This window comes from Colius striatus, chromosome 7 (assembly GCF_028858725.1).
Source record: "Colius striatus isolate bColStr4 chromosome 7, bColStr4.1.hap1, whole genome shotgun sequence".
In the NCBI taxonomy this organism is placed as follows: domain Eukaryota; kingdom Metazoa; phylum Chordata; class Aves; order Coliiformes; family Coliidae; genus Colius; species Colius striatus.
In genome coordinates, this window is record NC_084765.1 from 26,396,368 (window position 1) to 26,423,476 (window position 27,109).

General features: G+C 35.2%; 1 protein-coding gene across 7 annotated transcripts in view; it reads right to left on the reverse strand.

Moving 5' to 3' along the window:
• The window catches only part of OTUD7A (OTU deubiquitinase 7A), a 130,787-nt gene that overhangs the window by 58,192 nt on the left and 45,486 nt on the right, over positions 1-27,109 (reverse strand). For 4 of the 7 annotated variants that reach the window (XM_061999613.1, XM_061999615.1, XM_061999618.1 and 1 more), the window contains exons 2-4: positions 26,435-26,502; positions 25,716-25,822; positions 10,853-10,985 (exon numbers count right to left, since the gene is read on the reverse strand). The exons of 1 other annotated variant lie outside the window; for it this stretch is intronic. The gene's annotated coding sequence lies outside the window, so the exon portion shown is untranslated. The remainder of the gene's footprint in view (positions 1-10,852; positions 10,986-25,715; positions 25,823-26,434; positions 26,503-27,109) is intronic. 2 more of the 7 variants (XM_061999616.1, XM_061999614.1) reach the window with 1 other exon arrangement.

Genomic DNA, 27,109 nt, shown 5'->3' on the forward strand with positions numbered 1-27,109 from the left:
TGGAAGAGAAGATAGAAGAGTAGTAGAAAGTGGAAGAAACCATGCGGACCCCACAGTCAGGAGGAAAGAAAGAGCAATGCCAGACCTGAAACTGCTCTGCAGTCTGTAAGAAGAACACAGGCTGTGCCCTTGCAAGCCATGGAAATCAATGGCAGGACTGAGAGCCACCAGCAGCTCCAGCTGATTGCTTGCACACAGACAGGAGACTGTGTGAAGAGACAGCCATGGCATAGGCTGTGCTGGAGAGCCTGTGGGCCACAGAGACACACATAGGAGGCAGAGAGGAGCTGCAGCACCCAGGATGAACACGTCAGAGAGGCTTATGCAGGGTTGCCCAGTGTGAGGGACCCTGTGGCAGAGCAGGGAGGGCCAGCAAGGACAAGGACAAGTGGCAGAGGAGACTGACTGAAACCCTCTTTCCCTGTTCCCCCTGAGCTGTTCAGGAGGAGGAAGTAAAGACACCGGGATCAGGGCTCTAAGCCTGGGAAGAGGGGAGGTTGGGGGTCAAGGTGGTCTTAAAGAGCTGGTTGTGCTCTTCATCATTGTACCACTCTGTTGTTTCCTGTTTGTTATGGTTTTTGTTTTTACATTTTTAGTTAGTGGTAGATGAATTTTTTGCTTTCTTCGCCAAGTTGAGTAGTCTTGTCTGTTTTGCCTGGGACCATAAGTGGCAATTGAGCCCTCCCTGTCCCTAGGGTGTTCCAAAGGCCTTTGGTACTTAGGTCCTTTGTTCCTAGATGAGCCCAAAGCACTACAGCAACACAAGTAAGACAGACATATGGGAGCAAGCCTAGGGAGGGACCACAAACTGCACATCTGGATCACCACTGGACCGAGGAAACACATCTAAAATGTAACAATGAAAATGCAATAACAGAAAGAAAGCTGGAAATATTGAGGACATTATTTAAAAAAGAATGCAGACCCCACTTCTGGAAGAGAACTGCCTAAGTGGATGATGGCCAAATTAGGTATTTAAGCTTTGCAGCAACTGAATCTGTTTCAATGCAAATACAGGACAAAAATGTTACTTTGATTTTAAAAAACCCCTACACTCCTATGTAGATCCACTATACTAAACAGCACTAAAATTCATACGGAAAGATTGCAAGAAACTGAATATCATTAATTTCTTTAATGGCTAGGAGAAACAATGAAACAAATCTTAACCAGCAAGACGGAAACGTATGGATCAAGCTGAAAGAACCTGTGGCAGGTGAATGACATGAAGTATTAGTGAATTTCAGAAAGCAATCATAAGTGACTCAGTAGTATCATGACTGCTAATTTAAAATGCACCAGCTGGGCACTCAAGTACAGTCACTGTGTGTGGGAGCTAGACTGCTCATAAATTTGGAAAACTGCATATCAGTCTGAAAAAGTCAATTCATGAGTCGTCTCAGTATCAGCATTATTTCAGTATTTTCAACAGCAGTATTGAAGACAGATGCTTTTAATAGCAGAGCACCAAACTCTTTCTCCATTTATAGTATCACCCATCATGTCAATTGCTTGATTACATGATCATCAGAACCCATATGTAACCATGTCAACTGATGCACTTTATTCTTAATTCATCCCAACATAGGTTACATTAAGCTGCCATTGAAGATCTTTTCTACAAAAGCATTTGTTTCTGGAACTGCAGAAAGTTTTTTGTCAATATATAACAAATGGGCATCATCTGTGCATTGACAAATGATGAAAATATATTTTACATGCAACAGTGTTAGAGATAAGGCCAGTCATTGTTTTACTGACAAACAGTAATTTAAAATGAAATACTATCCAAGTTCCACGATATAATGATAAATAGCTATACGGGTAGAAAACACCTGCTTTGTGCTGGTTGCCAAAGAAGCATGCCAAATCCAGACCTGCCAAATCCACAACAGTGTGAGAAAAAAGTTTTCTGGTCCAGTATTCCCTCTATACCTGTTCACTATACTAGATAATTTTCTAGCCTCTGGGTCCTGCAACTGTGCTTAGAATACCTGCACAAAAACATAAATGCTATTTCATTCCTTCTGTTGCTCAGACCTAAACTGTCAGTATAACACAGATTAATGTTTATTCAGGCAGATGTGCATGAAAAGATGGAAGAGTTAATGACAAAAAATGTTAATGAAAGTTAAAAACTAAAGAAACACAACAAATCCACCATTGATAGCTGAAATAACACTGGTTTGTTTCACTGTGTTGCATCACTTAAAAATGAAATAAGATCTACAGAACTATGCTGACTGGATCTGGACTCCTGCACATTTTCCATACAAACTCCAAATTTCAATGGTGTTGAATAAAGCACACCCAATGCTGTAAGAGACAATTAAGCTTTCTGCTACACACATAACCGATGAGCAACTAGCTGTCGAAACTCATTTCTCATTTACGGGTAAGGCCTCACAAAGACTCTGAAACACTATGAACTGAATGTGGTGCTAACAAACCCCCATATAATAATAGCTGTAAACGAATAATCAAATGCCACCCCACTCCCCCAAACCCCTCTCCAAACCCCAAATATTAGGTTTCCTACTATAGCAATACTTTGCTTTTTACTATGAACGACGTACTAATTCTTTTTTCTTTCATGCAGCAAACATCATCTCTCTACCTCACTTTGATGTCATAATTGTCAAAGATGGCAAGTGACCTGATTGTTACTTGTGCTACCTCAACCTGAAAGAAAACTTTTGCAAAAAGTCTGAACTATACATAGTCTACACTTTGAACTCAAGAAGTGGAGCTGGTAGGATCCTCCCTGTATATCTCTGAACTAGCACTACACTTTTGTCCTCAGAGGGAGTTGTTTTCTCAGTTCTCTGGAATGTGGGGACACGGTCCACTCCTTGAAACCCAAAACCAACAACAACAGCAACATACCTTTAAAAAACTACTATCTTTGTCAGAAAACTACTATTAGCTGCTAAAACACACTCACGGCTTTCACTAATTTTCTAGTCAAATTTCTTCCCTATAGAATTTCTTTTTTATACAATGGAAATAAAAGAGGCAATAAGAGGGGATAATCTGTTGTATATTGTATAAAAAAACATTTCAAGAGGAGCTATTGATAGGTTCTGAATGTCAAGATGCATTAATAGAATTTGACATCAATTTAATACAATCTCTGTCATATTTGATGGTTTCTTCTAACCTTTAAGTATCTCTCTCCCAAAACTGCACCATACTTGTAAGTAAACAGTCCTCATCTGAATCAAAATTTGACTTCTTCAAAAGCTTCATCCAATTAAACAATCTTAAGATATTTTCTCCAAACAAGCAAAAAGAGACACATAATGCAAAACTAATGAAGCAAAAGCAAGCACGTTAAAATAAATTCTGTGCATCTAGAATAGTGAGGAAACAGAAGGAACAAAAAGAATTCAGTACACCAACAGTGGCCAGTGGACAAATCCTCAGGAAGGCACAATGACTAAACTGCAACTAAGATTTTTCACAGTTTTTAAAGAAACAATGAAATAAGCACCATCAATAATATACTCGGCCTCAGTGCTCTAGGAAGCCAGTGGAAAGACATGTCAATTGCCTTAAATCAGCTCGCACCACACTTTTTAAAGTTTCCCTGCAGTGCAACAAGGCTAAATGTCTATTAACATGACCAATTTCTCTCAGCCAGTTTAGCAATATTACAGGCTAAGTGTAGATCACTCGTGTTGAATGCTCATGCTGCTTGCATTTTTGATCATGAAGGCAGAAAGACCCTGTTTGCACACAGCTCCAGACATTGAAAGTAATTCTTTCTGACATGCCATGTTGGTGGAGAATGTCATAATTCTACAGTCTTGTCAATACAATGAAATTGAACCAATGCATTAAATAGGATCATTTCCTCTTAGTGAAACATTTAAAATTTTTGAACTCGGGCTGTGCGATTTCTCATTCTTTTCTCCACGTGAAATGTTTTAACTTACAGTTTTATGGAGATTCTAATTGTTTAGAAAGCCAGAGTTTTTATTTGGTTATTACATTTCTAAAGCTGCTCCACTTTTCATTAGATAAAACTTTGCCAAATGTTCATATACAAGATAAAAAATGATAAGGGAAAAATTGTAATTAAACAATCAAGTCTATTAGAGAAGATTTGCTTAAGAGAGAACATCAGCTTTAAGAGAAGTGGTAGTTAATGTAAGCACTAAGATTATCAGATTGCCTAGTAGATATATCATGTATATTTGAGAGCAGTTATTTATTCAGAGCATTTGTTGCTCAGGTGAAAGGTGATTAAATATTAAGATATAAGACCAATCTGAAATATAGAGAGATAATCCTCTGCCAAGAGAAGTTGAAAGGGATGACATTGTATTTTTAATGTTTTTTGCACCAAGGAAGACAATCTTGTGAATATTATGATCTGCCTATAGGAAGGCTCCTTATTTACAACACGAAATTTCTTCTTAGCCTTCATTTGGGTTAGCCTCAACATTATTTAACACACTATGACCTCAATTTGGCAAACTTTTTGTATTCAGAGTAACACTTCAATCATGCTTTTTTGCAGCATTTCCCTGAAAAGCTATCTAAACATAAAGATAAAAGTCAGCTCTCTGTTCAACGTATAGCTGGAAAAATCAGAAACAATTACTCATATAAACAAACATGTTTCTGCTTTCCAGTATTCAAAATGGAACCAGAAGGTAAAAGGAAGAGATAGATCCTGGTAAAGCCTCTTCTGGAATACAGGGATCAAGTTCAATAACAGGTGAAATGAAGGTCTACAGATGATCAGAAGGTAGGCATTTTATCTTAGGACAAATCATTAAAAGAGGTTGGATTGCAGAGACAATGGAACAAGGTTGGGAACTGGACTGAGAGTGCTCTTTGTAAATATGCCAAGTCACAAGCACAGTGTGGAAACAGAGACAAGGCTCCTAGTGACCCAAGTACTGGGAATAGTTTCTCCTTACAAGCTGAGGAAAAAATACTGAATTATTAAAAAAACCCCAAAAAAACCAACCCAAACCAGAGCTACATAAGTACATGTAAAGTACAAAACAATCCCCTGCAGTGACTGGAAACCAGACGTAAAAAAAAGGTAGTTTTCATACCATCCTGTGGCTTGTTTTGCAGCACTACTGAGCAAGCTGAGTTTCTAGGAAAATTTTTCATGGGTTATTCTCACAGAGTAATGGAATAAGACTGTTCTCACTGCAATGTTAAAACCATTTTGCTATGACTTAAGTCTATATTGAACCTTTTCCCTTTCTCTCTAAAATTTCCACTTGGAAAATTATATGGACAACTTACACTGTACAGAAATTTGCTTACTTCTGTAATAGGACATATACATAAGGATGAGGTTTCCATACAGACAGAAAAAAAATATATAAGTTTAAAATTGAGATTTTTTTTTTCCTGAAAATGAGTGTATGCAGTAATTTATATCGGTGAAAAACAGCACCTTAAATTTACAGCAGTATTTTATAACACATTTTCAAAGGTCATAGTGATCATATGTGAACAATTGTCTTAAGAACAAATCATCTTTTTAGAAAAGAGTCTTCTTCTTAGCTTCTGGTTTCCTAACAAACACACGCATAACATATATTACAATATAGGCTATATTGTAAAAGTTTGGGGTTTGCTGGTGGGTTTTTTTTCCTTCCCATTTGTTTTGTCATGTGTGAAAATTATACATTTAGCAAGTTTAAGTCATAAATGGATGAAAGTATTATTCCTGAATAGTTTGTTGTCTTACAGAACTAAAGGGCATTACAAATTACAAAGCAGGCAATCTCTCTGCATTTGCAAAACACAGATGAAGTTATGAGGTAAATTCTTCTCCTGTTTGTTTTGAATCTATAATCTTCTCCTCCAAAAGTAACAGGCAACTCCTTGACTAAAGTTTGCATAATTATTCAAACAACTAATAATGGATAATTAAGAACAATTATGGAAGTCTATTTCAAATCTTCAGCAAGTTAAAAGAATATAATTGTACTCATCACAGTTAAAAAGAAGTTACCTGAATAACCTCTTTACTGAAATGCTCACTGTAATTATGTGAAAAACTCCAAATGTTTCTGAAAATGTTAATTATTTTTAATTAGTCTCACATTTGACAATCATTTAAGTGTTTTTTGTTTGTTTCTTTAATGCTGAAGTTTTAAACTTTGGCAGTTCAATATCTATATTTCTTTAAATACCAATGGATGAAAACCTCTGTATGGCCCTTCATAAATTTACACGTCACACAATTCTTCACTTCTTGATACACTCGCATACTTTAAATTAATTTTACTGCTTGCAGAAAGAATAGCTTGTCTTCCAGGTCTTTTGATTTTAAACAGCCCAGCAATTTGACAACTATATTTAATAAAGAGTTACTGTTATCTGGAATTTCAAAATTTTCAAATATTATGTGTCGATAAGAATCCAGTATTTAGACTGCCACAAGCCACGTGACATTTGCAGATAACCAATGCACTGCCAGAGTGACTAAGTCAATAAAGTTTATTTAGGTATTACTTCTATGAAATGTATCCTTGGACATCTCTACCACTGTGATAATGGTAAGTCAAAACTGAAACACACTAACTTTGAATTGTGAAAGGGAAAATTTTAGCAACAGCTATCTTTTCCAGATAGGAAAAAGGAGGAAAAAGAAAAGTTTTTATTCAAAGTTGTACACTTTTTCATACTATCATCTTTTATTTTCTTTTTTGTTGTTTTTTTACAAGTGCTAGTTTGACTACAACACTTCATCCTAGAGTTAATTTTTAAATCAATTGAAAAACAACCAGGAGGAAGAATTCAATCTCAGGGAAATTCCAAAGCAAAGTCTACATAGTGTGAAGTCTTTTAAAATTCCAATTTGACTGATCACAGCTGTGTGTGACATTGTGCCACTCTCAAAATTTCAAAGGAGAAATTTTCTGGCAAATTACTCAAGAGCATCTCGAGGTCTAAGAAGAAAGGTATATAGATTTGTAATTCAGTTTTGTTTATTTATTTACCATGATCCAGTAATTGGAAGAAGGAAATTATGTTCAAGAAGAGAAGGCAGAGGTAAAACAAGACTGCAGAGTCTAAAGAGCCATATAGAAATCAATTAAGGCAAATAAAGGTAGGCAGCTAGTGCCACCTTAGGTATCACGTAGTATCTTCTGGTTTTCAGACACTGCCCTAGAAGTGTACAAGCCAGCATCATATTTACCAGTCCCATGTGGGTATCCCAGAAGATACAGAGCTTTCAAAAGGGCAAAAACCACATCTATGCTAAAGTAAGGTACTCAAATCACCTATTTCTACCCATAATATTTATCAGGTATGTATTTACATGTGAAATATTGAAAGATCCAGGATCTGAGGATTTTTATTTATCTATTTAAAAGTTCTCCTTCATCTGTCAAGCCTGCAAAAAATATAAATAAATACAACTAGACAGAAATTCTGACATCAAGTTTTTCCAAAAAGCTTTGAAGTTCTCAAGACAGATTGTTCCTAGACATGATCACTTCAGTTGGAAAGATGCACAGACTCTCACTGAACACATTCAGGTAGAAGCTCACTTTACTTCCAACCAAAAGTGACTCTCAGGTAATTGGGTGAAAAACTACAAAATTGGTTACAAAGAAATATTCCAGACCTTTTGATAGCTCGGGACATCCTACCTCCCTCTAGAGCAATTGCACTTTTCCTAGAGATTCCAGATGTTCAACTTTTACAAAATCTCTCTGGTACTGTCCTAATTTTCATGGCACCCATGCTGCCTGCCAGCAGGATACTCCAGCCCACCAGAAATTCAAACTTGACCATAAATCACTGGACACAAGGCAGCTCTTTCACGATGCTTAAGCCAAACACTCAGAACAGACCTTACAGATCATAGTGGACTTAGGAACTGGAGTTAAGAGTAGATTTTTATCCTCAGACTCCTAGATCAAAGAATTTTAAAGGCCAATTAAAAGAGAACATCTGTCAAGCATTTTACTTTTTCACTTTGTATTCATCTCATTCAAATTAGATTAGAGATTACTCGCCAGCATGTGATCACAATATATTTGCAGTTATAACCATCCAGTCCTACAAAATCTGAAAAAAAAAAAGCTTTAAAAAGTTGCTGGATGGCTAAGACCTTGATGGCAGATGTAATTACAGCGATGAATTAAAAAGCATGAGTTGAGGCAGCCAAATTTTAACCTACATTAGCAGAAGTTGGACTAGATGATCTCTGGAGATCATTTCCAACTCCTACCATTCTATGATTCTTACCTAACAAAAGCTAACACACACTAGACCTGAAGGCAAGGTGGGGTATTTATATGTTAGTTATAAAACACAGACTCTCAAATTATGTAAAATAAGCCAGCATTTGGTGACTAGTACAATTATGGGCCATCTACCTTCCTGAGTATAGAAATAGCAGAGTTATAGGAAGAAAAGGTGAAGAACAAGAAAGAAGAAAAATAAAAGCTCAAATCAGGCATTATTACTACAGTTTTATCTACACAATGGAACTCAAGAAAGTTAACCCAAAGTAATGTAACTGGATTTGTCTGTGTCCATTAAATTCCTTTGCAAATGCTTTCATCTGGGAATAAAACACAGCCTTAATTTGGTTTGGCGCATTTTGCCTTCGACGTGAATGAAACTAAATTCACTGGAGGCCACTTCAGTTATGAATGGGAGAGTGCACACAGAGTCTTCAAGGGATTTAAGTTGCCCTCTTTAAATTCCTACATTTAGTTGACTTCCACCAGTTTTCCACTGTATCTTTTGTAGACAGGCCCTGAACTGATATATTAAGCACAGAAATGAAAAAATAGACAATGAGAGAAGCTATGATGACAAATCCTCAGTCAACACACTAAATCCCCATGGGAACCATCAAAAAAGAGCTATTATCCAAAAGAAGAGAATTGTTCAGTTACTAAATTATTCCTGGGAAGAATATCGCCAAAGTTCAGAGACAACTGGGAAGTATCCTAAAAACATGGCTATATTTCAGTTTTCAAAGATGCTACTTAAAAAGTCTAGTATTTGGTGATTTATTTAAATTATTTGAATATAGAACTAGTGATAAAGACCACCAATAATAACACTTTGAGTTGATTTATTTAAGAATTAGAGATTATAACATATTACTGGAAGCTGAGATAAAAGAAAGTAGAAAAGAAAAACTGAAAAGATCATGCTGTGTTTAAGACCTATGGCACATTCCCACTGGAGAAACATGAAAAGCTAGAGATACTCAATATCTTAAAATACCAGAGTGTCTATAAAATGTTCTGAAACACGTACAGTCCCTGATAACATTGATAATAACGGAGAGGTCCTTTATTTGCACTCCACCACTGATGGCAGCCTAGCAAAAAGAAAGCACAGCACCAGCCCTACCTCAGATATCTGTGCAAGAGAATTAATCAAACTGCTCAGATGTTCTGCTGGAACATTTTTACAACTATATTTTCATGGAACTTCAAAGGGTTTTCATAACACTATTGTTCTTACTTAAGAATGTACATTCTCAGAGGGAAAAAATAGCATAGCTAAATGAGAAGTCCATAGAAACAGGGGTCCAGAACTGAAGTAAACCAACAAGCAGGAGACTAGGCCTGCCTGGGTAAACATCTTCTAAATCCTTTCATTAGTATTTTTTCCAGGATAAAATACCACCACTGCTTTAACATTTTTGCTTTCATACAGGACCAGATAAAGAGAATAAACACAAGGCAATTAGTATTTCCCGTATTTTATACACAAGGACCATTGCAGTGTGATATGTCAGGGCAAGAGATAAATGTAATGCCACTGATAAAATTAGAATTCCCCTAAAACAAAGGCCTTCCTTTTAAATCAAATTCAAGAATCAATTATTCTATTATCTGATAGAGTAATAAAGAAGTAGGCAGTATTATACTGTACCTTATGGAAAATATAACGGTTCAAGTTTCCAATGTTAATCTATGGCGTCATATTAAGTGTGTGGTTCATTAAGTAATATGTATCTCTTCCACCATAACATAACTCTACAGAAGCAATATGAACAAGCTTCATTTTTCCCTTCTTCAGAAATTTTTGCCTTTTTCGCCCCCTCATATTCTTATTTTATCCGTTTTTCCTGATACTGTAAGAAGATATTGCTTCCAAGTTTTGAACATATTTCTCCAAATACCATCCTTCCTTCAAATAAAGAAGGTATGCTGGCCAAAACTCTAATCTTAACACAGTTTTCCCTCAGGAAGTCAAGTGTCTTATACTCTGCATGCATAAAATTTACTTTAGTACATAAAAAGTGACATGCCTAAAAAACCCTTATTGTATATATAAAACGTGGAGTTTCATTACTTTTTCAAGCTTGTATTCCATTAAAAAAGAAAACTTGGGCCTACAAGCACTGTAAAATGCATGCAGCTCAACAACCAACACAATGAAGACCAGCTCAACCAATTGCTATTTCTTACATTGAGTGATTTAGCTCTCTACTTCTATATTGTGAATTCTAAAACTAATTGTCATAGCAACAGGAATCTGAGTCTTCATTTACAATGCAGATAATCTTTTCCATCATGTTATTCATGCATAACCCCACAGCTTCTGATTTCCAGTGTATCACAGTCAATTTTTATCAAGGGATGTGGAGAGAGGAACAGAACATAAGGTATGGCACGTTGGCACGCAGTGGTCAGGAAGCAACTCAGCCTCAACCTCTCCTTTAAAGCAAGTTACTTCCTCCTATACTTTCATTTAAGAACAAACAGCTGCTGCTGAAACACCAGACTGCTAAGATTAGTTCTCCTGTTAAGGTTGCTAGTTCTTGAGCTGTAAATAGACACACAGCTGATTAAAGCTACCTTTAAACAAGTTTTAAATTTTATTTACTTACAATAGACTTTAAATAGGGGTTCCTTGAGGCATATGTCAGATGGGCATTACGCTGCTGGTTTTTGGTGAGAAAAATAATCCATTTTTGCCACAGTAGAAGGTATGAATAAGCAAAATTTTGTCCCCTGAGAAATCTAGGGGAAAAAAAAGAGAAATGTATTAACTATTGTACTTAATTCTATACTATCTGAATAATAGTAACTGTCAAAAATCAGCTTTACGTTTGACCTTAGGAGCCTAACGGATACTACTGTCAATGCCAATAAATTACTACATAAAACAAAGTGCATTAAGAAGATTATTTGGACACAACTCAGATAATTAAGATTTTTTTTAAAAAACCCAAACCTAAAAATGTACAAAATATCCTTACAGTTATTCTACTTGAAAACGGTAATTCACACTTACAAACTCCTCTAATAGTTCTCTTTCTTAAGATTCATCAAATACACCTTTAGGAAGTTTTCTTCTAATAAGCTATCAAAATCTAAGGCAAAGTACTAGTGAACAGTTATCTAGGAAAAGATTCAATTACTCTTTCATGGAAAAAGAGACAAACATATGCATATAGAAGGAGTACTATTTCATGAGATTTTTTTAATTTTTAAAGGAAATAGCATCTCACTTTGCATATCCTTTACTCCTCTCTCTTAAATATAAGTCTTGCTGCTTGCAAATACATAATGCAATCACAGTCAACTTCACCTCAATATTTTAAAAGGCATTTAGAAACAGTTTTACTATTTCTGTTTTTTTAATCCATTCACAAAACTCACATGCTCTAACTGAGCAGTCTTATCAAAATTAGGATTTAACAGACATCATGGAAAACACCCCTTCTGATAAGACTTTTAAAACAGGCAGAACTGTAACAAGATCCATAATTTTTATTACTTTTTGAGTATTGTTATATGAAAAGAAAACATTATTTCTCATTATTTTCTTGAATACACATGGAAATAACCCAATTTTCAGTAGAAAACAGTGTTCATGCAAAAAGTCACAAACAGCTGTAACATAAAGGGTTTGTGAGCTAAAGTATAGTACTTAATAGGATTCCTAGCTGTTTTTCCTTCATTGTGATATATTTTCATGCAAGAATCCCATGTCTGACCAAAGAATTATCTTCAATTCTTTGTTGGAACTAAATTATGAATATATCGGATCATAGGTATTTTGAACTTTAATCTACTCCTATATGTGGATAACATAAAATCATCTTTATCATCCCCACTGACCTTAAAGAAATCACCACTGTAAAATACTCATCAATTTACAGAAGTAACTGTCAATAGCTCTATCACTTTCAAATATACTTCAACTGCAGAACAGAAATAACCAGAAAGTGTGAATATGCCTCAACATTCTAATGTATACCATGTTAACAAATTAAAGTATCTACACTTTGAAAGCGGTATAACACAGAGGTTTTTAGTTATTTCCCCATAGCTAATAGGAGTTTCAATATCAAATGATGATATTGAAACAAATGTTTCTACTAAAGTGACATCACATTTATCACTGGCCTGTAACTAATCAATCAAAGTGTATTTCTTTTCTCAGCTACATGTCAATGAACAATAATAGAAACATTTTTATAGTTTTTTAAACATGTCAGATGAACAGAAAAAAGAACCTTTTCCATCCAACACTTGGCCTATTTTTCAGTTGAAAGAGGATTTAATGTATCTGCTTGCTGCACATACTTGGGGTTTTTTTAGCAAATTACCATGTACCATTGAAATTACTCTAAAAATTATTCCATTTAGTTTGCTGTCATAAAAAAGTAATCTGAACGATTACCATGGATACTATGATTGTTAGGACACATGGGAATGCATGTAGCTTAGCCCTTTTTGGCATTTCTTACACACGTATACACACTGCAGCTTCAACAATTTCTTTTGTGGGAGTTATTTTGGTGGGGAGGGGTAGCATGTTAGTTTTTATCTGTGTCACTGAACATTGACAGCACAACAGTGTGCAAAAAGTCAAGCTTATACATAACTTGCAGTAATTTACTTACAGTAGTTATTGCTATCTCTGCAAATCATTACTTCAGTCATTGTGTGACATGCAAATGTTTCCTTACTTATGTCCTTTCATCTGACTAGCGTATGGGAGATTATAATCATAATCTGTATAGGAATCAAATATTAAGGTTCACTTCAGATCTTAAGAATTTAATTTTGTAATTAGGAATAGTCTTTCTGAATGAGCCTTCTTCCTTCTCTACGGTGTAAGCATAAGCTGAAGTTACCTGCTGTGAATACCCAGTTTAAGATCAACCTTAAATACTGTTTATTCTGTTGTTTGCTGTATTGCCCTATGTAATGGGACAATCAATTGAAGAATGCTCTGCATATGACAACATGAACCATGAAAAATGTTACAGAAATATAAAAAGTTAAATTATCATTAGCTATCAAAAGCTATAGAACATAGTTTCCACTGCAATGCCTTTATCTTTTTACATTTGCATGGTCCCTGCAATAACTTTTGTGCAAAGTTAGCAAAGAAAAAGAGGAAACACAGATTAAATGTATATATATTTCAAAACAAAGAACTTGACCTCAAACAGGTCTTTTGATGTTAAGAAGGAATCTTAGCAAAATCAGCTGAGGCCAGATGGCAGAGACATTCTTCATTAAGGGTGAATATTCACAGGAACTTTCTCTGTTTTTCCTATTTTCATCTGACATTTCAAAGTAATCACTGTCAAGGAGCTGAATAAGCTTCCTCCACTCAGTTTTTAGAAGTATCTCAATTATCTTCTGAGACATTCATAAAATCCTTGTCCTCAACGCAAAAAGAATCCCAATTTTTCACTCCTGACACAGGTTTGAAATACTTCCTACAGTCTTCTCAGGAGCTCAGGAATAGCCACACAGTGGTAAAAACTTTATCTGCTAATAATTCCGTTGAACCTGGATTGAGTCTCAAGTATGTGCTCACTTCCATTATTTTTGTCTCATGCATGAAATCTGAAGCAGTTTTATGGCTTTAGATAAAAGCATTATCTTCTATAATATCAGCTTTGTGCTTAGCTTCTGATAAGACCAGTCTTCTTCAGTGTAAGTTCTACATTCAGAACAAGGCCTTATCTACAGTTACAGCGGTCCTTTGCAAAGATTTCATGTAGCTCATGCAACATTTGAAGGAAGAGATTTCTCTAACAATAAGGGAGCAATAATATTGAGAAAATAATTACAAGATCACCTGAAGTAAGAGTTTTTTTTATGCTAAAGATTGCTATCTAGGTCCTCTTAAAGAGATATTGCAGGCATTGAAGAAATTATTACTCTGGTTTAGTAAATTGATCCTGTCATATCCTGCATGTCTGTAGTGAAAACAGTAGGGAAAGGGTACAAAGTGTGACATACAGCACCCATCCATAGCTCATCTAAAAGATCTGTGACTGGCTAACGTTTCACATTCTTGCAGACACCTTTGACTGCTACATTAATCTACAGAGTAAACCAGCACTTTGATGACCTAAGTTTTTAATGACCAGTTCTTGAGCACAATCTGAAATGCTAGCACAAACGGATTTTTGGTTTGTATTGAACCTTTATCACTTGACAACTCTGTAGCCACTGTATCAGAAACATCTATCAATTTATCTATTTCTTAAGTGTCTAAAGTGTGTCATAAGTTACTGGTGGAGTAAAAGATTTCTCCTCTAGCTCAAAAAAATTAATTCTTACCCTGACTACTTGTTCTTCCATGTGAGAAATGGAACACATTTCTCACTTCCTTGGCTTATGCTACTTTGACTCAGAAAATGTATGCAGTGGATTAAGCTGACAGGGATATGCAGGCAGAAGCTTAAAACAACATCAAAAGTGTTAGCATTATGAGCTTTGTATAAATAGTCTTATTGATACAATTATCCAAGCATCCTTTATTTTCATGTACACAGAGATTAGAGAAAGGCTCAAACACTTAATTTTATGTCAAGTGCAGTCAAAACATTAAGACTTCAGTATAGTCTTAAAATGGAGTCCTCAGCATATTCATGCCTTGAGGTAGACAATTCAGCTACTATTTTAAACACCTAATGGTGATTTTTTCTATCTTCCTTTTAAAAAAATTGATCCCATCAATTGGTTCATCCCACATTTTGCAGTGACAGATTGGTGGGAAAGTTCCCTCTCTTATAAGTACTTAAAAAATCATGGCAGAATCGAACTGCTGAGATGTAGATTATACTAAAACCAAGTCCTTGTAAGTCCTTAGATGCTACTCTTTCTCCATTACATGCAAGTTACTAGCTTGTCAGGCATTCACGTAATGCGCTGGAATTTAACAGTAGGCTTTTCAGCTCAGTACATACAGTAGCTAAATAAGTTACAGCAGGAAAGAGCTCACAGACACGTTACAGAGCAAAGCTGAACTAGTAATATTCCCCCAGTCCTGTGGCTCCCATCCTCAATGCTGTGAAACATGAAGTTCCTCAGTTATTGCATTTACTTTAGAAGACTAAACTAAGAACAGAAGGCTTAATTATTTTTACTACTAAAAATATGCTTTAGTGTAATTTCCAAGATTCTTAGAACAACTGGAGACACAAAAGATAAAATAAAGATATAAGAAATGGAATCTGGAATTATTTACTTCGTATTGTTTTGAAGATGCATAGTTTAAGTACAGTAACCCTATGTTTCATTTAAACTTCCTAATTGATGGTCCGGGAAGAACCCGTTAGGCTCAGACAAATCTAGAGAGAAAGAATTACTCCCTCTTGAACAGTCCAGAACACTGTATCACAGGTGTAGTGTCACAGGATAATAAACACAACAGTTATGCTGGTGACCGAGCAGTCATATCTTGTCATGTAGCTGATCAGAACCTGAATCTCAACTTCCTCAGCTCTGGGTGTCAAGCTGTAATAAAGTCATGCAGTGAAGGTCATGCGTTGGATTTCATACTGAGAAAGAATTGAAAGAAATAATAGGTTTAGCCTACACAAAAGACTTCTATTGATACATAAAAAGTCTCTTAAAGATGAGGGGCATTTATCTATGACCAAAAATCACATGCATCTATGGTTGTACTGAATAAAAAAAATGTACCTTGATGGTATAAATTAATCTGTTTGGAAGATTGTGTTATTGACAAAACCAAATCAAGGTTGACTTAAAAATCAGTACCTACAGAAGGTGGATTTGCAGTGCTATCCCTGACAAACTTCTAGCAGAGATAAAGCATCTGATTGTCTAATTCAGGACAACTTTCGTTCAGCTAAAAGCACTCTTGAGGAACCGGTCTTGACAGAAGGAATGGAGTCTCTGATCTCCAGGACATATCACAGTATATCTGGGTTTACTTCCACATCACTAATTTGAATATTATCTGTTCTAAAACTGAAACTTATCCGAGTGGTGTTAGGTAGCAATCTGAGGATGATAGCAATCTGAGGATATTAGTAGACCCAGTCCAGTTCATATGTCAAGCATATAATAATTTATATGCTGTTGTGAAATATGAGTATAGAAATTACTGGAGAAGACAAAACATATGCTAAATATAGTTTTCAAAACTTGCCAGAGATCTCTCACAGTCCAATTAGAGATATCCTGGAGACACAATAGGAAGTGGTGAAAACAATTTTCTGCATTGAAATAACAGAACAGCAAGCTCTGTCAGTTGTCCCTTTTTCACAGATTGTTAAAGATTATTTATAAGAATATAAGAAAAAACTATATAGAAAAAAAAATATTAAAAAAAACGATATAAGAGAAAACTATTTCACTGTTCAGGTGATGGAGCCCTGGCACAGGCTGCCCAGAGGGGTTGTGGAGTCTCCTTCCTTGGAGGTCTTCAAGACCCGCCTGGACATGTTCCTACGCGACACTATCTAGGTGAACCTGCTTCTGCAGAGGGATTGGATTTGATGATCTCTAAAAGGTTCCTTCCAACCACTACCAATTCTATGATTTTTTATCAAATGACAACACATTTTATAAAGGTAAAAGTTGTACTGTACTATTATAATTCTCTGCAATTTGTCTCTTTTTTGTGCTGCAACTCTTTTTCAGACATACTTATGCATATTAGGAAACTATAAATTTCATATAATTAGCAAGCAAAATATCTAGTATCTACAGTAAAGTTATCCAGTATTAGAAAATAGAAGAAAAATAAAATAAAGAAAACATAAGATGCCCTTAGCAGGAAGAAAATTCCTCTTTCATTTGGTAAAAATCCATTTGTTAATATTCTGTAAATTTTCTGTCGCCATAAATCAGCCATGGCTACCTTTATAGCTATAAAAAAATATCGTATTTTGGCACTTACATTTTTCCTGTAATTTATGCAATATTGAAATTCATTAACAAGAAACATTCAGGCTCAACGAGAACTGCAAGCTGATGAATCAAGGAAACTTATAAGGAAACATACAGAAGAATCCTACACCAAAAAAAAAAAAAAAAGCAGCTATCAAATATTCAAAGTTTGATGTTAAAATAGCGTAGTTGATTTTTGAGAGCTTTTTAACAGTTCTGGACAACTTCAACAGCATTAATGGATATTCAACATCTCCAAGAAATAAACCATTAGTTGTAATTGTCACTGTCGTCATCATCCATTATAAATTCTATGAAAAGCAGATCACAGTTGGAGTTGAGTATCAGTGTGTGAAACGGGAAATTTAGAAAGCCAGGAAAAACAAAAGGAAATTGCTATTGATTGCAAAATAAGCCTGAGGGTGGGCGAATAAAACCCTTCTCCACATTGAATGTTAATGTCTACAGACAACAGCCAAAGAAAATAATAACAGTGCCTGGGTTTTTTTTTCAATGTGTGTACCAAATTCACATCTGAAAACAACACCGGTAAAGTAGATGAAGAACAATCTCTTCTGAAGCAAACTGCTCATCATAACTACTAGACGGGAAAAAGAGTGAGAAATAAAAAAACCAAAACACCGTTGTCTTCTTGAGCCTTATCGACAAAGTGATGACAACTATAAGGAATTAGAATGTTTTGTGGAGCTTACTGCAAGCTTCACCACATAAATATCTTTTAGTTCAATCTACTGCAAAAGGAATTATTTTTTATATATATATATATATATATATATATATATATATATATATATACTTAATCTCAAAAACATGGATTTCAGAAACACGTGGATTTTATAGCAGAAGTGCCCTGAAAATGAGACAGATTCATAAAACAAAAATTCCTTGAAGCTATCCAAAATGTCATTATCTTTCAGACATTTAAATTTTTTGTGTTTAAAATAAAGACACATCGGTCAAACTCAACTGCTTTGCTCTTATCTGAACCTAAACGCAAAGTAAAGCTGATTGTATATCATCATTTTGGACACTACATACTGTCAATTTATTAGAAATTTTTCAAAGTAGCTTGGCAAAAAATTGCTCTGCTTGACTAGCAGTGGGGAGGAATGAAGGAGGGAAGGCATCCTGTTACTGTTGGTTCAAAATGGAAAGATGTGTAGGTCAAGCAGAAATTGTTTCTAGGATGGTCTACAATTTCAGTTAGGTGCTATATAAAATACAAATGGCTGGTGGGGTGGAGCCAGAAAGAGAGAGATACTATTATTTGCTACAGGAACTTGGTCCCACACCAAACACTACCAATCTGTTGTTAAGACAGATGCTTAAGATTATATACCACATAAAAAAGAGGAGAAAAAATCCCAAACAAACAAAAAGAGATTTTTCTTGAAACCATATTCTTCTATATCACCTTTCAAAAAGCAACTAAAAGATCAGAACAAAACAGTGGCTTCAGGAATGATCAAACAGTTCTTATTTCCCTGTTTAGTTTTGAAAAAACCTTTGAAAATGTATGGTTTAATTTTTTGTGTCAGTCACTTTCCACTAAATTGGTCAGTCTGCCAAACAGTGAATACATGCAACATTCAGTCACCTGAGTCAGGTTTTCTCTTGTTTACAAATGTTTTGGAAAAACTTACTGCTTTTCAGTTTGTTGAATCAGTCAATCAAACAGGAGAATGCTACATTTCATGACAGACAGAATGAGCTAATTTCTTGGAGCTCCCATCAGTACGCACTGAAAATTAAAATATCTGAGGAGTTCGTAATAGTTTAAAAAGTAAAAAAGGACAAGTTGAACTTCATCTATTTAGTAATAATGTGTTTTTTCAAGCACTAGCATCGAAGTGGTGGTGTCAGGAAAAGCAGAAGGTCATTACCATAAACTAGTCAAATATTTAAAGCTGAACTTGAATTAAGCTCATGCCACAGTATTTGTGCAACATAATATATGCAACTCAGAAATTACACAGCAGTTACTATTTTGTTACATATAACATCCATGTTTTATATGATGAGACTCTTTAAAGACTACAGGTGTTCAATAAAAGGCAGAAAAAAACCCACTTCCACAAACAAATTTAATCCAAAAGAGATTTAGCTGCAAAGAAATTTTCAGGCAACTTCAAACAATCCTGAATCTGACCTGTGGTTTTATTTTACTTTTTTACATAGCTTATATGACTGACTAATCCACATAGACAAATCCACAGCTGCTTGATTAAATTAGACTGTCAGTCTCCTAAAGTAAAGCCATAGCCAAAAGGCCCAAAATTATGTAAACAGCAGGAGGTTGAAAGTCTGGCTCTGTATTTTTGCTATAATTCATATGATAAAATGAAAAGCTCTGGGTAGTATGCCCTCAGAGAGACATTCAGAGAATTTATATGATAATTGTCATTGCTACTTACAGAGAAACAGTAACTTCCTCTTAATACTTTACCTCTTGAAAGTCAGAGACTTTATAGAACATCATCCCAGCCAGTGTCAGCACTGAGAGCTGACCTTGGAAGACTTTCTGTCCTATCAATCCTTCTCCAAAGCACTTCAAGAATTTACCAAGTGACAGATTTCCTCCCATTATTCTCTATTCTTTCCATGGACTAATCTATCCATTAAATGCTACCACTACTGAGATGAAGACACACGCATCTGTGGAAGCAAAGGCTTCAGTGAGGGCCTTTTTTTCCATATGGAGATAAAAAGTTAAGGACTAGCATAGATGAAGTGTATTAAGTTTCTTACTGGAGAAACCCAGCCGAGAAAGTATCTGAACTGCTAGAACTATCACTTAGCCTTCCTAACACAGAAAAGAAGTAATGAAGTTATGTTCATAATGAAAAGACTACAGGTAAGTTAATAGACTCATCTTGCCTTTTTGTTTTGAAGAGTACTAGTGGGAGGCATGAAAGAACAAAGAACTGCAGTCACTTTTACTCTCCCACATCTACATTTCTAACAGTCTGAAAAAATACTGAAATCTTTTTCAGCTACTTTGATCACTGTATGTAGAGGTGTAAAGATGAAATTTGGGGGTTAGTTTTTATAGTACTTTTGCTCTCACTTCTAGTCTTGACAGCTTTCTCTCAGACACAACTAAGCTGACTATAATACCAAATAGCACAACAAATACTATTTACTTTGAAAAGAAATAGTGAAAAGTTGAAGAAATAGTGAAAAGTTGAAGAAATAGTGAAAAGTTGAAGAAATAGTGAAAAGTTGAAGAAAAACACTTCAGTTCTACACATAATTTGCAACTTGCCGCACTGCTTCAGTGAAGAAAAATTATCCAGTATTTTCGCACAAGGATGCTAGGCCTTGAGAAAAGAAAAGCAGTATTTTGATTGTGAAAGGTAGGAATAAAGTTCATTAAAAGAGTCATTGCACTAACAAGCAGAAGCATGATAAGCAACATACAGTCCTGTGACCTTCCAAATTTACAAATAGTTCTAACATGTTCAAGAAACAAGAGGCATCTTTCAATGCTGCAGGTGTCTAGTTTCATCTGGACCTTTCTATCTACCTTTAGTTAATAAAAACATGTAAATACCAGAATGCTTGGAGGCACGTCTCTGAATTCACAGAATCAATAAATCAATTCCACATGTAGAAAACTTATTTGGGAAAATCCTATCAGCTTTGTTCTGCGAGCAGCAGAAAGGAGGAAGCCTCATTTTCCTTGGGTTTCAGTCTCGATATCCTAAATTTCTGCAGCCACCATCACATCTCAGTTACTCTGGAACCATACAGGCACTCTCCAGACATTGTTCAGACAACTCCTGTCAAAGAGTGTAGAAAACAGTGAAGTTCTAGTTTCAGTCTTCCTTCTCCATCTTTCACAAATTTTGTAAGAATTTTATTGTTTGACAATTCTAACTATTTTACAATTCTGACTATTGTACCACGGTTTCAGGGCAACTGAGTAGAATGATACACAAATGGATGGGCACAAGTCTCATTAGAGAAGCTGTTAAGAGATAAGAGATACAGAAAAGAGACAACTGGCTTTCTCTTGGGTGGCATTTTCCCTTGGTGATACTTTCATTGTCACAAGAATCAGAAGTGTATTTAACAAACTGTGTCATTCCGTCATAGTATTAAGCAATTCCACACGTTTTCAGAATTAATGGAAAAATTATTGAAATAATTTCTTTGTACATATCTGTTAACAACAGTCTCTGAAAATAGTGCAGAGCTTTCTTAATTTCTGCAGAATGGGAGAGATCACTTCCTCACAAAATACCTCACTGTAAAAATTGATCCAATTACTTACTCAATTTTCAACCAAGACATTTTAATAAGACATCCTTTTTAATCCCTGTCTGTTTAATAAGACAAATAAGACATTTGTTAGTTTATTGCACCACTCGTGCACTATTCATTCGTATAATACAGCAACAACAAATAACTTAAGAACATAAATGAAACAACCAAACCTCATAGCCTCCAGTGAAACACTATATGGAACATAATTACATGCAGTACACATTTTGTAAGGGATGTTGACTCTGTTCCAAATTTAGCAAAATGCAACCAGGAAATAAATGTCTGGAACTTAATCACAGCATGTGTTTGCTCCTTTTCAGTGCTGAAATCCACTATTTGCCAAAGGTCATTTCATCTTATAAAGTGTTAAAGATCCTCTGGTCCTCTGTAAAGAATGAACTGCTTCACAAAGATTGTTTATAATCTTACTGGTCAAATTTACACTGAAACTTATTTTATATAAAAGCTCTCTGCCCTTTCACACATTCACAAAACTGAGAGATGAGGCATGGGTACTTTTTTGTCTAATTTTATTGAGATTCTTTTTGTCTTCATATGATAAGAATTCAAAACTAGCTTAATTTACTTTTAAGTATGTAAACCTGAATGAACTTTTGTTAGAGTCCATGAAGCATCTAGAACCAATGACATTTATTTTGAACTGTCCCGATTGTAAAGGTTTAATACATTAGAAACTTGTGCAGTTTTGAACCATCTTATCTAAAATAGTAATACTTTCAGAGACTAAGATCATTTCCATCATGTAGCCACTGCCTACTAGCTTGGTCTGTAGATACTGCGTTACTATGTGCATATTATTAACTGTGAAAACAATGGAATATAAATTATCATGGACTTCATACTAAATAACTATAAAAGAGTGTTTAAGTGCTATAAAATTATTTATACTGCGTTAAATGATTAAACTGTATCATTCTCCTGCTCTACATTGAATATTTTCTTGTTACAATATATTAAGGCCACAATAGATTAAGATGGATTTCTTCAGAATGACAGATTCTTGCTCTAAACTGAACCAGTTAGTATTGTTTTCTTAAAAATAAATCCTAATGATTGTCTTGTCCATTAAAAAAAAATTAAAATAGATATTTAATTAATTTTCATCCAGCTGTAAAACTACCTACCTTCAACAAACACGGCAAACAAAAAAGCAATCCTCAAAACAAGCAAAAAAGTTCCTGAAATTCCATAAGAAACTACCTCAGACAGAACTAGAGATAAGATTTTTTTTCTTTGGATATATTGGCCTGAAAAGCTCTGTGAAGTTACTACCTTACAGATATGGCTTCTTTCAGTGGTGAAAAGTATGATTTATACTGGCTGTATATAAGAGGTTGAAACACATTTCTTGCTATGGAATAGGTCTTAGAAGTAGTTTTATTCTACTTCTACTAATTGGCGAAAGTATTCTGATTTCACGAGGACTAAGTAAATTAGTCTAGTTCACGTTGATAAAATAAGTAATGAAACCAGTAAAAGTATATACTAGAGGCAAAGAATAAGAACTAGAATGTGTTTTCTACATTTGAAAAACCAAAGTTACATATTTGCATCCACTGACAATATGTATCTCATACAATAATATTGTTGTTATGTAACAAAATAGTCTCATTACAGACAGTTGTAAAAATAACCAAGCAAACTAGTATTTTAATCTCAAAATGATGGAGTATTGCTTGTAATTAAAACATACTTCTACTTCCACCCATGTTAGGCAGAGCAGCTTAAGTATCCTAATACAGCAGTTAGTCTTTATTAATTGTATTTTAATGAGACAAATTCAATATTGAAATTCAAATAGACTGCAATCAAATGATACATAGTCTTAAATTAACCTAACAATAACTACCATAGGATAAATTCAAGAATAAGCTGCCTGAAGTGACCCATGTTATGTGTCCCAGTTATCTACAAAACCATATGCTACTACTCTATAATAAGCCAATGAACTTTCCTAAAAATACTACCACAGTGATAGCCAAGATAACACTTAAATAAGGCACAATAACGTTTCTATCTTATCACTTTGTGTATTACCTGTGCAAGGAGAACCAAAAGTAAGATTTGTTTTCTAGTGATAACCATCTCCTTATTACCAGAAAGTTCTAGGACGTTGTTAACATCCCAAAGAAGGTAGTTTCCTAAAAACTTGTAGGCAGTAGTTTCATATGATTTGGATGATGCCATTGCCAGCCTTGCAGGAAATAGCAGACATCAGATATAGATGTATAAAACAAACTGGAAGTTACCCGACGTCTTTGCAGAAGATGAGCCTATAGCAGGCACTAGTGGAAGGGTGAGAAGTACTTGGGCTTGTTTACAACCCAGTAACTCCCTTTGTGAAAGCAGACATTGAGCTTAGTAAGAATTGAAGAGTTTATACAGCACAGGCTACAGCTTCAAGACAGTAATACAGCAACAATTGTAACTTCAAGCATTAGCCATCCATCTAAGCCAGGACTTTCTTTTCTAAGTCATGCATGCATCTGGGAACACACAGAGAAATAAGTTCTGTGAAGTTGGTAAGAGGAGTATCAGAGAAATATTTATTTTGAAACAAATGACTAAATGCCTAGAAATTAATGTAGCCATCAGAAGATTTTTTTAGATTGGCAAAGTAAGGTGGAATAATAGATCCTTTAATTTCCTCCCTTTTCTTCAGTTCTGTAAGTTCATTGGTCTACTCTAATTTCCTACTCTTCTAGTCCCTGAAAAGCAAAATCTAACAAAAGTATACTGTAGAATTATGTACTTAACATGTAAAGATGAGACACATCAGATAGAGTTGGTTTAGATAAGATGCAGAACAGCTAACAGCATATATGATGACTTCTAAAGGTCTCTTCCAACCCCTACCATTCTATGATTCTGTGATACAGAGTACTAACTGATATTACCTAAATCAAGGTTGAAGAAGGTAAACCACATAAGCCTTGGAATGTTATGAGTCCTGTGAATCAAGTTTAGAATTTGTTTCATTTAAATTAGGCACAAAATTTAGACAGATTAGTGTCTCTCTTGTCTTATGCAGCCACTGATTATTTTACCACTATCACTAGCAAGAGACTGGAATTGGCTGGAATCAGTGCCCCACGTAAAAAGAATCACTTTTAAAAGATTAAAGAAGCCATTAACATGGATTGACTTTGCCCTAGCAGAACAGAGCAATGCAATCTCTTTAATGATGGTGGTCTAGCAATGACAAATAAAACTAGTCTGACATCTGAATAGAAAGACATGGAAAGTCACATCCAAAGTCACAAAAATGCACAGAAGTCTTCTATATGTATAAGAGGATATTATAACACATTATTCATTCTAGCCAAAAAATTAGACAGATTTAAAATTTGAATTCTGCATGACCTCAGGGTCATGGCTGCCCCCAGTGATATGCACAGCCAAAGTTGCTAGAGGAATATATCTTGCCTGTGACTCCTCGTGGGTCAAATTTGTAAATGCAAGGCAGCAGAATTTTCATGCAGTTCTCACACATAAGCGTTATAACACAGTCTTTAATTATGTCTTCAATCTGGTATTTTCCTTCCAACATTCTGCAGAACTGACAGGGCTCACTTAATCAGAAGTTTTTTCAAATGTTCAGTTAAACATGACCAAACAAGTGAGGCCGCAGGAATTTGATTTACTGTAACCTTTTGAACCACTTGAAGGGAGTTACAGGATTTTTTTTTTCCCTTCCCTTCTGTGCTCATCTGTTCAGTACATACATGTCTCACAAAACATTAATGAGTTTGGTTCAGAATGTGCCTGTAAGGTGTGCAATTACTATACTATTTTAAAAAATGGATCCAAGGAAGACAAGTTAGTTTTAAAAGTATTATTAATTTGAAGTCCCTGCACTTTACCACAATTTTAGAGTGTATTTAGCAACTCAAAATTAAAATTCTAGTTCCCATGTCCTTAATTTTCAGCATAACATTTAAGACAGGTTCTGTGGTGTCAAATCAAGAGCACAGACTACAGATTCTCATACTTTTCTCATGTACATAGTAGAAAAATAATTATTTTCAGCTCCACTGAGTTTGCTGCTTTAATTTAGTGAAAATCCCCTCAAGCAGTTCTGTGAAGCTGATGTGTTGGGAGGCAGTAGGGAAAAACTTTTCCACTCAGTATTGCTGCCAGGGAAGTGTTAGACGTAACATACTACCAGGGAAGGAGAATCATCTGTGTGAAAAGTTTGGTTTAAGCAATGCATTTAATATCATTGAGAATTTATGTAAGAAGCAGGTACAAGATACAACTTACCATGGTAGGTTCTACTTGCAAAAAACCTCCTTTTTCTCCTGCATGCCCTAACTCATTTTGGGGAGGCAAATGAAGTGGACATCCAAATCAGTAAACCCACTTTCTCTCTAGAAAAAGGAGAGAGAAGTCAGCATGTAAATGACACTTTAGAGCAGCTGATAATCAGTTAAACACCATTTATTTAGTAAATGTATTGTTCCTTTTACTGTCCTTACCAAAGTTATTACTATGGGGATCTTCCTTTTAAGTTTCACAATGAGTTGCAATATGTTATTACAGAATGAACTGTGAAGAAATACAAAAGCAAAGAACTAAGCCCCAAACAGAGCTTCTGTAGTGACAGATAGCTGCTGCAGCAGTTTAATATGGCAATGATATGGATGGGTTTAGGAACTTATTTAGCATCCAAGCTTTAGGAAGCAGAGATCGAGATTAATTTGATGAGTAACTCTGCATCATCCATCAACTCCATGTTGCTACAGGCAATAGGCATGCTATTAGCTTGTTAATAACTTTAGATAGTTTCTTTTGTTGACTACACTTAACTGTTGTCAACCAGAAAACAAACTAAACTCTTGCATTTTTTTGCAAGGCCCTTATTGCTCAGCATTTCAAAACAACTAAATGAGAGATGCTCATTTGGGGAGCCGAGGGAATGTTTATAGCTACTTACAGGAACGAGGTAGGTAAGCCCCCATTTCTGTTTCTAATATGTTTACCTATTAAGAAAGCCAGGAGGAGAGTGTCCAGCTGATTGTACTTCTGATTTTGAAGCTCTGGAGTATGCCTGTGAGAATGGAGAGAAGACCAGAACACATTTTACTGTTCTACTCTGTAAGTAACACTACACTGTTCTGCATTCATTTATCATTCATACTACACATCCTGACCCCAAGTCTTCCTTTCTTCTAGCTTTGACCATTCCCAAGATTGTTATAAGCACTTCAGTATCTCTTCCATTAACAGCTACAGCCAGAGTGCAATCCAGTTCAGGTTAAACAAAGGAAATATTCAACAGCAATCAGAGAAACAGAGAGGAACCTTTCTAGATATTGCTTGACCACTGGTACATATTAACCTAAACATAAGGATCCTAAAAGATAACTTGAAAAATCCAGATAATGTGCCTTAAGATAGAAATTGCTTTGCTATAGCAAGGCTATGTCCATGAGCCAACAGTGTCTTCAAAATACTTACTGTTTGGTTCAAAAAACCAAAGGCAATATACTCAAAATCCAGTTCAGAACACCGATTTTCCCAACAGTTTGACTGTACATTCCATGTCAATTACAGAACTGTGTAAATTATTCTAGCTGATTCAGTATACTTAGTCCTTTTCTACTCATGAAACATTCATCTGCAGATTGAGATTTATTGATTTTTTTCAAGAAAAT